Source organism: Salmo trutta, chromosome 4 (assembly GCF_901001165.1).
Source record: "Salmo trutta chromosome 4, fSalTru1.1, whole genome shotgun sequence".
Classification (NCBI taxonomy): Eukaryota; Metazoa; Chordata; class Actinopteri; order Salmoniformes; family Salmonidae; genus Salmo; species Salmo trutta.
In genome coordinates, this window is record NC_042960.1 from 52,886,052 (window position 1) to 52,898,279 (window position 12,228).

Genomic DNA, 12,228 nt, shown 5'->3' on the forward strand with positions numbered 1-12,228 from the left:
GGCAGTCCTCCTCTCTTCCTCTCTCACCCCCACCTCTCTGGCTGGCTGGCTGGCTGGCTGGCTGGCAGTCCTCCTCTCTTCCTCCCTCCCTCCCACCCCCACCTTTCTGGCTGGCAGTCCTCTCTTCTTCCCTCATCAAATCAAATGTTATTGGTCACATACACATGGTTAGTAGATGTTAATGTGAGTGTAGTCGAAATGCTTGTGCTTCTAGTTCCGACCGTGCAGTAATATCTAACAAGTAATTAACAATTTCACAACAACTACCTTATACACACAAGTGTAAAGGAATGATTAAGAATATGTACATATAAATATATGGATGAGCGATGGCCAAACGACATAGGCAAGATGCAGTAGATGGTATAGAGTACAGTATATACATATGAGATGAGTAATGTAGGGTATGTAAACATTATATAAAGTGGCATTGTTTAAGTGACTAGTGATACATTTATTACATCCAATTATTAATTATTAAAGTGGCTAGAGATTGAGTCTGTATGTTGGCAGAAGCCACTCAATGTTAGGAATGGCTGTTTAACAGTCTGGCCTTGAGATAGAAGCTGTTTTTCAGTCTCTCGGTCTCAGCTTTGATGCACCTGTACTGACCTCGCCTTCTGGATGGAAGCGGGGTGAACAGGCAGTGGCTCGGGTGGTTGTTGTCCTTGATGATCTTTTTGGCCTTCCTGTGACATCGGGTGGTGTAGGTGTCCTGGAGGGCAGGTAGTTTGCCCCCGGTGATGCGTGGTGCAGACCTCACTACCCTCTGGAGAGCCTTATGGTTGTGGGCGGAGCAGTTGCCGTACCAGGCGGTGATACAGCCCAACAGGATGCTCTCGATTGTGCATCTGTAAAAATTTGAGTGTTTTTGGTGACAAGCCAAATTTCTTCAGCTTCCTGAGGTTGAAGAGGTGCTATTGCTCCTTCTTCACCACGCTGTCTGTGTGGGTGGACCATTTCAGTTTGTCCGTGATGTGTAATCAGAGGAGCTTAACTTTTCACCTTCTCCACTACTGTCCCGTCGATGTGGATGGGGGGTGCTCCCTCTGCTGTTTCCTGAAGTCCACGATCATTTCCTTTGTTTTGCTGACGTTGAGTGTGAGGTTATTTTCCTGACACCACACTCCGAGGGCCCTCACCTCCTCCCTGTAGGCCGTCTCATCGTTGTTGGTAATCAAGCCTACCACTGTAGTGTCGTCTGCAAACTTGATGATTGAGTTGGAGGTGTGCATGGCCACACAGTCATGGGTGAACAGGGAGTACAGGAGAGGGCTGAGAACACACCCTTGTGGAGCCCCAGTGTTGAGGATCAGCGGGGTGGAGTTGTTTCCTACCCTCACCACCTGGGGGCGGCCCGTCAGGAAGTCCAGGACCCAGTTGCACAGGGCGGGGTCGAGACCCAGGGTCTTGAGCTTAATGACGAGTTTGGAGGGTGCTATGGTGTTAAATGCTGAGCTGTAATCGATGAACAGCATTCTTACATAGGTTTTCCTCTTGTCCAGATGGGTTAGGGCAGTGTGCAGTGTGGTTGCGATTGTGTCGTCTGTGGACCTATTGGGGCGGTAAGCAAATTGGAGTGGGTCTAGGGTGTCAGGTAGGGTGGAGGTGATATGATCCTTGATTAGTCTTTCAAAGCACTTCATGATGACGGAAGTGAGTGCTACGGGGCGATAGTCGTTTAGCTCAGTTACCTTAGATTTCTTGGGAACAGGAACAATGGTGGCACTCTTAAAGCATGTGGGAACAGCAGACTGGGATAGGGATTGATTGAATATGTCCGTAAACACACCAGCCAGCTGGTCTGCGCAAAGAAGTTGTTTAGTTTGTATGGGAGCAAGACATCGGTGTCCGTGACGGGGCTGGTTTTCTTTTTGTAGTCCGTGATTGACTGTAGACTCTGCCACATACGTCTCGTGTCTGAGCTGTTGAATTGTGACTCAACTTTGTCTCTATACTGACGCTTAGCTTGTTTGATTGTCTTGTGGAGGGAATTGCTACACTGTTTTTGTATTCTGTCATGTTTCCGGTCGCCTTGCCATGATTAAAAGCAGTGGTTTGCGCTTTCAGTTTTGCGTGAATGCTGCCATCAATCCACGGTTTCTGGTTGGGGAAGGATTTAATGGTCACCGTGGGTACCACATCACCGATGCACTTGCTAATAAACTCGCTCACCGAATCAGTCTATACATCAATGTTATTGTCCGATGCTATCCGGAACATATCCCAGTCCACGTGATCGAAGCAATCTTGAAGCGTGGAATCAGATAGGTCGGACCAGCGTTGAACAGACCAGCACAGTCCTCCTCTCTTCCTCCCTTCCACCTCTCTGGCTGGCTGGCAGTCCTCCTCTCTTCCTCCCTTCCACCTCTCTGGCTGGCTGGCAGTCCTCCTCCCTCCCTCCCTCTCTTCCTCCTTCCCTCCCTCTGACTCTCATGTCAACTGGGGCTGGGTATAGGGTTAGGCTGGAGCTGGAATCTGCATTCTTGGGAGGTGTGTGTTTGTGTGACTGCATATGACTGTGTGTGTTTGTTACTTTGTGTGTGTGTCTGTGTTGATCAGTGAGGCTGGCTGTGGTGTGGTGTGGCCCCGTAGGCTCAGGGGTCCCAGCCCAGCTGTGTGACTAAGGCTGCTGTTTCTGGAAAGCCCTTTCATCCTGATCCTCATCTCTTATTCATCCCTTTACAACCTCCATCCATCACCACTCTGAAGTAGGAAAGCACCTCCAGCTACATGTACAATAGTGCCTTTCTTCACTATATCTTTCTGTCACATGGTCTCTCCTCTTATTAACTCCTGTCTTTTTGCTAATGTTCCCTTGTCCCAGACAGTAAGCAACAGTGTAAGTGTCAATGACATGATAATGATAGGGTTATTACTGTTGTAATAAGTTGGATCCCCCTCTTTGTCAGTCAATCAATCAGCCCTATGAGTCTTAGTACTGTATGATGGTACTGTTGTCCCAGTTCGCCCTTCCTCTCCAGTCTCCACTCCCAGAGGACCGTGCTCTGGTGCTGGCCTACCCCTAAGCTGTGGTCGTTGGGCGAGTGGCGTGTGGTTGTGGTGTGGTCATACTGAGGTCTCGTTGCACTGCCAGTGTGGTTCTTCCTGCTCTCTGACTGGGCTTGTGACTTTCTGTCTGCTGACTGGCGTTTCCCAATGAAACCCTCTGTGGTTCTGCTAGGGTGTGATTAGAAAGCCAGTGTACATACATGCACGCACAGAGAGACACACACACACACACACACACACACACACATTCTCTCACTCTTTTTGAGGGCTCCCGAGTGGCGGAGCAGTCTAAGACACTGCATCTCAGTGCTAGAGGCGTCACTATAGTACCTGCTTCGAATCCAGGCTGTATCACGTCTGGCTGTGATTGGGAGTCCCATAGGGCGGTGCACAATTAGCCCATCGTTGTCCGGGTTAGGGTTTGACCGGGGTAGGCCGTCATTGTAAATAAGAATTTGTTCTTAACTGACTTGCCTAGTTAAATAAAGGTTAAATAAAAAAATGTAAATGTACACGCTGCCGTCTCTGGACCTCTCATAGCTCTCTTTCCTACTGTCGATCATCTCATTATTACACTATGAGAGCTAGTGTGCTCCACATCCTGAATAATCTGGCAATGAGCTGAGAAAAGTCATTTACCATCATAGCCTGCCATGAGGCTAGCCTGTAAGTCATAATGAACTGGGAGAAAATGATACATGTCATAAATGATCTTGCAGAAATGATGCTTTTCACCCAAAGACAAATTTGAACTGCATGTTAATTGGATCATCTCCTTCAGAGGAACGAACAATCTCATTCAAGAAGGACTGAAAAGTAGGGCCATGTTCCAATACTGTGAAATGCCTCCATCCTCACTCTTTTGAGATATTTGCTGATTAGTATGTGATTGGATTAGTAAAGGTCAGCTCTTCATTCCAGGTTACATGAAGGTGAAGACAGGTAAGGATAGAAGCACACACTACAGCACCAGTCTATCCACAGTGTGATCCACAGAGTGAAGCGGCAGCAGTAGCCAGTATCTAATGAGTACAGGTAGTGTATAATGTCCTGTCACGGCTGCATGTGTAGAAGCCATTAGAGGCTCTATGGGAGATTTGTGAGACAGGCGGCCAGGGGGTCAGATGCTGCACAGAGACGCCCCACTGTGAGGTCAGAGACAGGGCAGAGGATGGGGAGAGAGAAGAGTGACAGAGAGGTGTAGAGAGAGTGAGGCATAGGGAGGGAAGACGCGAGAGGGAAGGAGAGAATTGTGGAGAGAGGGATCTGAGGGTCACGGAGAGGGGAGAGGTACAGCTGGGAGGTGGTTGGAAATAGACAGAGGGAGGGGAGGGGGTTGGAAACAGACAGAGGGAGGGGATGGGGTTGGCATGATTTGATTTAATTCGGTTCAGTTATATTTGTATGGTTTTCTATGCAGAGGATTCAACAAAGCCACAAAATCCCACTGAATGTACTGTATGTCTACAGCGACAGTGATGATACCTCATTGACATGAAGTACTGGGACAGATTCAAGGTCTCATTTGGGGGTTAAGTGTGTGTCCTGTATATGGTGTGTGTGGGCTTTGGGGTCTGGTGTGTGACGATAGTGGTCACTAGTGTGACAAGGGGTGTCATTCTGCAGTCATAGAGAGTGTGTGTGTGTGTGTGTGTGTGTGTGTGTGTGTGTGTGTGTGTGTGTGTGTGTGTGTACAATCGTGTTTGTGCAGTGTGTGTGAGAGAATCAGTGTGTGTGAGAGTTTCAGTGTGTGAGTCAGTGGTGTCTAGTGGTGAGTCAATGGCTGCTGACAGCTGTGGAACATGCAGTCACAGTGCTCCAGTCCTGAGGGAATCCCTGGCTGGTCCAACCCACAGAGCCTCACCAGACAACGCCGCTGCTGCCCGCTCAATCACTCTGACATTTACTCTCACAGGGAAACATCCACACTGAAGGGAACTCAATGCAAAATGGCAGCTCACATACTGTACACGCTGATAAGAATTCAATACAAAACAGAAGCCCACTATACAGGTGTATTTTTACCATAACTGTGTATAATGTGGGAAAAGAGTCAAGTATCAGCACTACAGGAAAGGGAGGGCCGAACACGCCCCCATTCACATCTACGGGGCTGTAAGGTCAAGCGGGTTGAGAGTTTCAAATTCCTTGATGTCCACATCAACGACAAACTATTATGGTCCAAATACACCAAGAAACTTGTGAAGAGGGCACAACAATGCCTTTTTCCCCTCAGGAAACTGAAAAGATTTGGCATGGGTCACCAGATCCTCAGAAAGTTATGCAGCTGCACCATCGAGAGCATCCTGACCGGTTGCATCACCGCTTGGTATGGCAACTGCTCGACATCCAGCCGTAAGGCGCTGTAGAGGGTAGTGCGTACGGCCCAGTACATCACTGGGGCCAAGCTTCCTGCCATCCAGGATCTATATACAGAAGAAGGCCCAAAAAAGTGTCAGAGACTCCAGTCACCCAAGTCATAGACTGTTCTCTCACTTTACCCCTACCTACATGTACAAATTACCTTGACTAACCTGTACCCCCGCACATTGACTCGGTACTGATACCCCCTGCATATAGCCTCATTATTGTTATTTAATTGTGTAACTTTTTACCTTAATTTATTTAGATAATATTTTCTTAACTATATTTTCTTAAAACTGCATTGTTGGTTAAGGGGTTGTAAGTAAGCATTTCACAGAAAGGTCTACACCTGTATTCGGCGCATGTGACAAATACATTTGGATTTTATTTGATTTGAAAACTGAATTTTCTCATAAGTGTTTTTCCCCCAGAACCAAATTCTTCATTACACTTCACCCACTTCCCTCCTCTTTGTGTGAGTGTGATCTTGATGTCCCTACCATCCACCAGATGGTGTCATTAGGCCAAATGATGTAGATGTCTCTCTGTGTCCCTCTCTCAACACCCCCTCCCTATACCCCACCATCATCCATCCATCCCACAATCATGTCTCTCTTTCCATATTTTTCACTTCCTTTGTTAATGTACTGTATCTCATTTCTGCCGTCGTGCTTTGATGATATCGAGAACATGTTCAAATGGAATGTGGGAGAGGGGGATGTAACATCTGGATTTCTATTTGGAAAATGTTTTCAATGTGCATAATTGAGAGAGGGTCGGTTTTTGTATAAATTATTGTGGCTGTGTTTACATGTGTTCTGTAAATGTATATTTGTATGTATATTTATCAGAGGAGGCTGGTGGGAGATTAAGCTTAATATCACTTTATTGCTGAATTACCCACAAGGTCCAACCCAAATTTTAGTTCTGCTTTTAACAAACACCCGCACATACACATGAATAAATAGTCAACATAGCTACTAGTATGTGCATCTGCGTGTGTGTGTGTGTGTGTGTGCGTGTGCGTGTGTGTGTGTGTGTGTGTTCGTCACAGCATGCCTGCCCATTTCCATGCATGTGAGAGTGTGTATTAGTTACTCTCAGTTCAGGGAAGGGTTAATGTTGTCTGTAACAGGATGGATTCCCAAATGGAAGACTATTAGCTGCTGAACTTAATTGGCATGACATGAACCAGGCACCCAGCCAACCTGCCTGGACATTCCACAGCTGTGTGTGTGGAGAGAGGGATGGATGGGGAGAGAGAGGGAGAGGAAGACAGGTAAGGAGGGAGTGAGGGAGATAGGGAGAGAAAAATGAAAGGGAGTGAGGGAAGGAAAGAGATGGGAGGGATTTGATACCTCATCTGTTTATCAGCCCATCTATCTTTCCACTTCTATTTGCCTCCATTCTGTAAAACAATACATATTTGAGGCCTATAATGTTTTGCATGTGAATAATAATGAAAATAGACGATTAAACAGCTTATCACATACGTGTGTTGTGTAGTCAGTTTCCATTACCGGATTGCCTGTAGTGTTTTAACTGTTCTCTTTTAACATTTGGACTTGGCTGGGTACAACAAAGTAAGCCTTCCTCAATGCGGTTTTCTGTTGAACATAGGACATTTCAGGGCTTTATCTGGTGTAATCCACCAGATCTTGTGTAATGCAGTTCCTCTCTCCTTTTGTTCACGTGGATGATCACACCAGTGGCGGTTAGTAACGTTTAAGATGAGGGAGGACGAGACTTTCTTTTAATGAGGTTTAATGGCCTTATTTCTATTACAGCATGTTGGATGACTGTCATTCATATTCCATTCACCCAGTTCAATGTAACTTCGGGAAGTTTAGGCTACTACATAATACTCCAGTTTTCCCTATACCAATCATGAGGTTACTACAACCTAGCCTATGAATGAAAGTTTACAACGTAGGTGCAGAGCTCGAGAGCAATTTGAGTAATCAAGGTGACAGTGACACATTCCATACCACCTTGCACACTCTTGCCTGCATCTAGCTGATCTAGGGTGTAATCATTAGTCCAACAATTGCAAACGAGAGTTTCTATTGGACATATTCAGGTATGTGTATCTTTGTTCCATTTGCTTCCATTTAAGAAACGTTTTTCAACAGAATCGGCGGAACGAATACACGCCTGATCATACACAAACACAGTTCACTTTCATAGCAGCCACAAACAAACAGCATGATAATTTTGCTCGTTGTATAATTCCTTGTAGCATCTACACGCTCTCATCCTCTCACCTTTTCCATTCGCTTGTGGATTTCAGTACACAACACATCAACTGTCTGCGACCAGGCGTAAAAACCTTTCCAAGCCAAATGTTCATATCATTACCGCTAACCACTACACACAGCCTACATCATTGTCACCATATTAGCTCACATCATATTCAACATAGCTACTAGAACTAACGTATTAGTAAACCTGCTACAATCATGCAGTACACTGTAGTCAGCAAGCAGTTTAGCAGTTACACCGGCAAGCCCTGATGGAAGTAAATTAATAAAACCCTGACTTGGAAGAGTTCCAGTGTTGGATAGCCAGATAGCTAACATAGCATCCTTCTCTGTTTGAGCCGGGTGTTTGAGTAGGCTAAACTAGCTTGCTGCATTCGCTAGCTAAGTGAAAGTGAAAGAAATACAAAGAAATATAGCTAGCTTTCTCTCTGAGTCAACTACTCACCACATTTTATGCACTGCAGTGCTAACTAGCTGTAGCTTATGCTTTCAGTACTAGATTAATTCTCTGATCCTTTGATTGGGAGGACAACATGTCAGTTCAGGCTGCAAGAGCTCTGATGGGTTAGAGGACGTCCTCAGGAAGTTGTCATAATTACTGTGTACGTCTATGGAAGGGGTTGATAACCATGAACCTCCTAGGATTTGTATTGAAATCAATATACCCAGAGGAGGACAGAAACTAGGTGTCCTCTGGCTACACCATGATGCAACCCTACAGAGTGCTGTTGAGGCTACTGGAGACCTTCATTGCAAAACAGTATGTTTTAATCAATTATTTGGTGACATGAATATATTTAGTATAGTTTTATCTAAAAAGGATAACTTTAATGTTCCACTATTTTTATTTTTATGAAATTGACTGAGTAGGATGGTCCTCCCCTTCCTCCTCTGAGGAGCCTCCACTGGTTCACACACAGACAGGCACTCCTACTACTTTCTTGTTACGTGTGCCTATTGTATGCACACACACGCACACACCAACATACACACGGACTAAACAATTGATTCCCATTCAAAGTCATATTTCCCTTAACCCCTAACTAGAGATCTTCACGGGTCCAAAATGTTTCCACCTGGACCCGATATACATAAATAAATGTTTTTAAATATAGAGACGCGTTCCGAACGGACTGGAGGACAACTAGACCCGTTCTGTATAGACCTGGTCAAATCCAGACCCGTTCCGATTAGAGTGAGGGAAGAAGCAGAAACGTAATTTTTGTAAGCTACTTTATTAACCGGAGCTGATAAAGCATGCAAGAGAGCGGTGCTGCTCTAGCAGCCGGGGGAGGGGCCATACTGTGAGTGAGTGACAGGAGCAGAGAGGAGGGAGAGATGAGAGACAGCAACCAACCAAGCCGACTCACACTATAGTAGACTAATAGCTGCCATAGCTAGGTTATTTATCATCAAATTTGATTACATAGTACTTATATTGACTGTGTTAAACCAGGTGAAACTAGTTAAGCTGGCTAATGTTAGATAGCTATGCTAATTGAGGCTGCAGTGCATGCGCTTTGTCATCCTACAGTTACAAATATCAACAACTCCAGAATATTAAGTAGCAGCCTACCTGTTGGCTCTTGGTTGTTGTAGCCTATTCTTCTCCTTTAACTTTTAATTCCGTCATTTTAATTCCATCTTCCATTGATTAGATATCTCCTAACTTTTTTCCACACACGGAGACTCTGGACAGTAGCCTATTGCTGCTTTGATGACTTATGATTGCCAACAACAAGCAATACGCACCAAGCTCCACTCTTGTGAAATGCAAGGGAATTATAAAATGTCTCTCTACTGCAGCAGTCGCGTTCGGATCTTTACGGGCCCTTCCAGACAAGTCAGTTAAGATTATACATACCTGAGACCCCTGACAATCATATCAGATCCAACCCAGAACCGTGATGTTATGACCCGCTTGGGTCCCGGATTGGGTCTTGGGTATTCGGGTACAGGTGGATCCATGAAGACCTCTACCTCTAACCCTAAACCTTAACCAAACCCTAACCTTAACTCCAAACCCTTAACCAAGCTTTTTCGGGTTATTGTAAAACGGGATATGATGTTTTTTGCGTCAACTCAAAAACAGAATACTTGAGTATCCAGAATAATGACTGGATATTGGAGTGCATGTAAATGTGGTCAGTGTTGTCCACACTCTCCCGTAGCACAGTTGTTTTGGGCCAGTTAAACAACAAAGCTCCCCGAAGGATTTTCCAAACATGGCATCATGATTTTTTCAACATTGACATCCACTGTCTGCCCCTCAGCCAGCAGGCACACGCTCTCGCTCTCGCTTTCTCAATTCAATTCAAGGGGCTTTATTGGCATGGGAAACATATGTTTACATTGCCAAAGCAAGTGAAATGGATAAACAAAAGTGAAATAAGCAATAAAAAGTGGACAGTAAATATTACACTCACACAAGTTCCAAAATGAATAAAGACATTTCAAATGTCATATTATGTATATATACAGTGTTGTAGCGATGTGCAAATAGTTAAAGTACAAAAGGGAAAATAAATATGGGTTGTATTTGCAATGGTGTTTGTTCTTCACTGGTTGCCACATTCTTGTGGCAACAGGTCACAAATCTTGCTGCTGTGATTGCACACCGTGGTATTTCACCCAATAGATATGGGAATTTATCAAAATTGGATTTGTTTTCGAATTCTTTGTGTAATCTGAGGGAAATATGTGTCTCTAATATGGTCATACAATGGGCAGGAGGTTAGGAAGTGCATCTCAGTTTCCACCTCATTTTGTGGGCAGTGTGCACATAGCCTGTCTTCTCTTGAGAGCCAGGTCTGCCTACGGCAATCTTTCTCAATAGCAAGGTTATGCTCACTGAGTCTGTACATAGTCAAACCTTTCCTTAATTTTGGGTCAATTACAGTGTACTCTCTGTTTTGGGCCAAATAGCATTCTAGTTAGTTTTTTGGTTAATTCTTTCCAATGTGTCAAGTAATTATCTTTCTGTTTTCTCATGATTTTGTTGGGTCTAATTGTGTTGCTGTCCTGTGGGGTCTGTTTGTGTTTTAGAACAGAGCCCAAGGACCAGCTTGTTTAGGGGGCTCTTCTCCAGGTTCATCTCTCTGTAGGTGATGACTTTGTTATGGAAGGTTTGGGAATCGCTTCCTTTTAGGTGGTTGTAGAATTTAATGTCTCCTTTAGTGGGTATTGGCCTAATTCTGCTCTGCATGCATTATTTGGTGTTTTACGTTGTACACAAATGATATTTTTGCAGAATTGTGCATGCAGTCTCAATCTGGTCTTTTTCCCATTTTGTGAATTCTTGGTTGGTGAGTGGACCCCAGACCTCACAAACATGAAGGGCAATGGGTTCTATAACTGATTCAAGTATTTTTAGCCAGATCCTAATTGGTATGTCAAATTTGATGTTCCTTTTGATGGCATGTTCCAGGCTGTATCACAACCAGACATGACTGGGAGTCCCATAGGGCGGCGCCCAATTGGCCAAGCGTCGTTTGGCCGGGGTAGGCCGTCATTCTAAATAAGAATTTGTTCTTAACTGACTTGCCTAGTTAAATTAAAAAAAATTAAAAAAATAGAAGGCCCTTCTTGCCTTGTCTCTCAGATCGTTTACAGCTCTGTGGAAGTTACCTGTGGCGCTGATGTTTAGGCCGAGGTTTGTATCATTTTTTGTATGCTCTAGGGCAAAGGTGTGTAGATGGAATTTGTATTTATGGTCCTGGCAATTGGACCTTTTTTGGAACACCGTTATTTTTGTCTTCCTACGATTTACTGTCAGGGCACAGGTCCGACAGACTTAAGAAGATCTATGTGCTGCTGTAGTCCCTCTTTGGTTGGGGACAGAAGCACCAGATCATCAGCAAACAGTAGACATTTCAGATTCTAGTAGGGTGAGGCCGGGTGCTGCAGACTGTTCTAGTGCCCCCGCCAATTTCTTGATATATATGTTGAAGAGGATGGGGCTTAAGCTGCATCCCTGTCTCACCCCACTGCCCTGTGTGTGTTTATTGTGTACATGGATTTTATAATGTTGTATGTTTTTCCCCCAACACCACTTTCCACCAATTTGTATAGCAGACCGTCATGCCTGCCAAATTTAGTGAAAAGTTTTTTTGAAGTCAACAAAGCATAAGAAGACTTTGCCTTTGCTTTGTTTCGTTTGTTTGTCAATTAGGATGTGCAGGGCGAATACGTGGTCTGTCGTACGGTAATGTAGTAAAAAGACAATTTGACATTTTCTCAGTACATTGCTTTCACTGAGGAAATGTAAAAGTCTGCTGTTCATGATAATGCAGCGGATTTCCCCAAGGTTGTTGTTGACGCATATCCCACAGTAGTTATTGTGGTCAAATTTGTCTCCACTTTTGTGGATTGGGGTTATCAGTCCTTGGTTCCAAATATTTGGGAATGTACCATCAACACCACAGGCCTTTTTGGGTTGGAGGGTTTGTATTTAGTCCTATAGTTCATTCAATGTAATTGGAGAATCCAGTGGGCTCTGGTAGTCTTTAACAGTTGATTATAAGGTTTGTAATTTATCATGTATATCTTTTTGCTGTTTGTTCTTTGTTATAGAGCCAAAAAGATTGGAGAA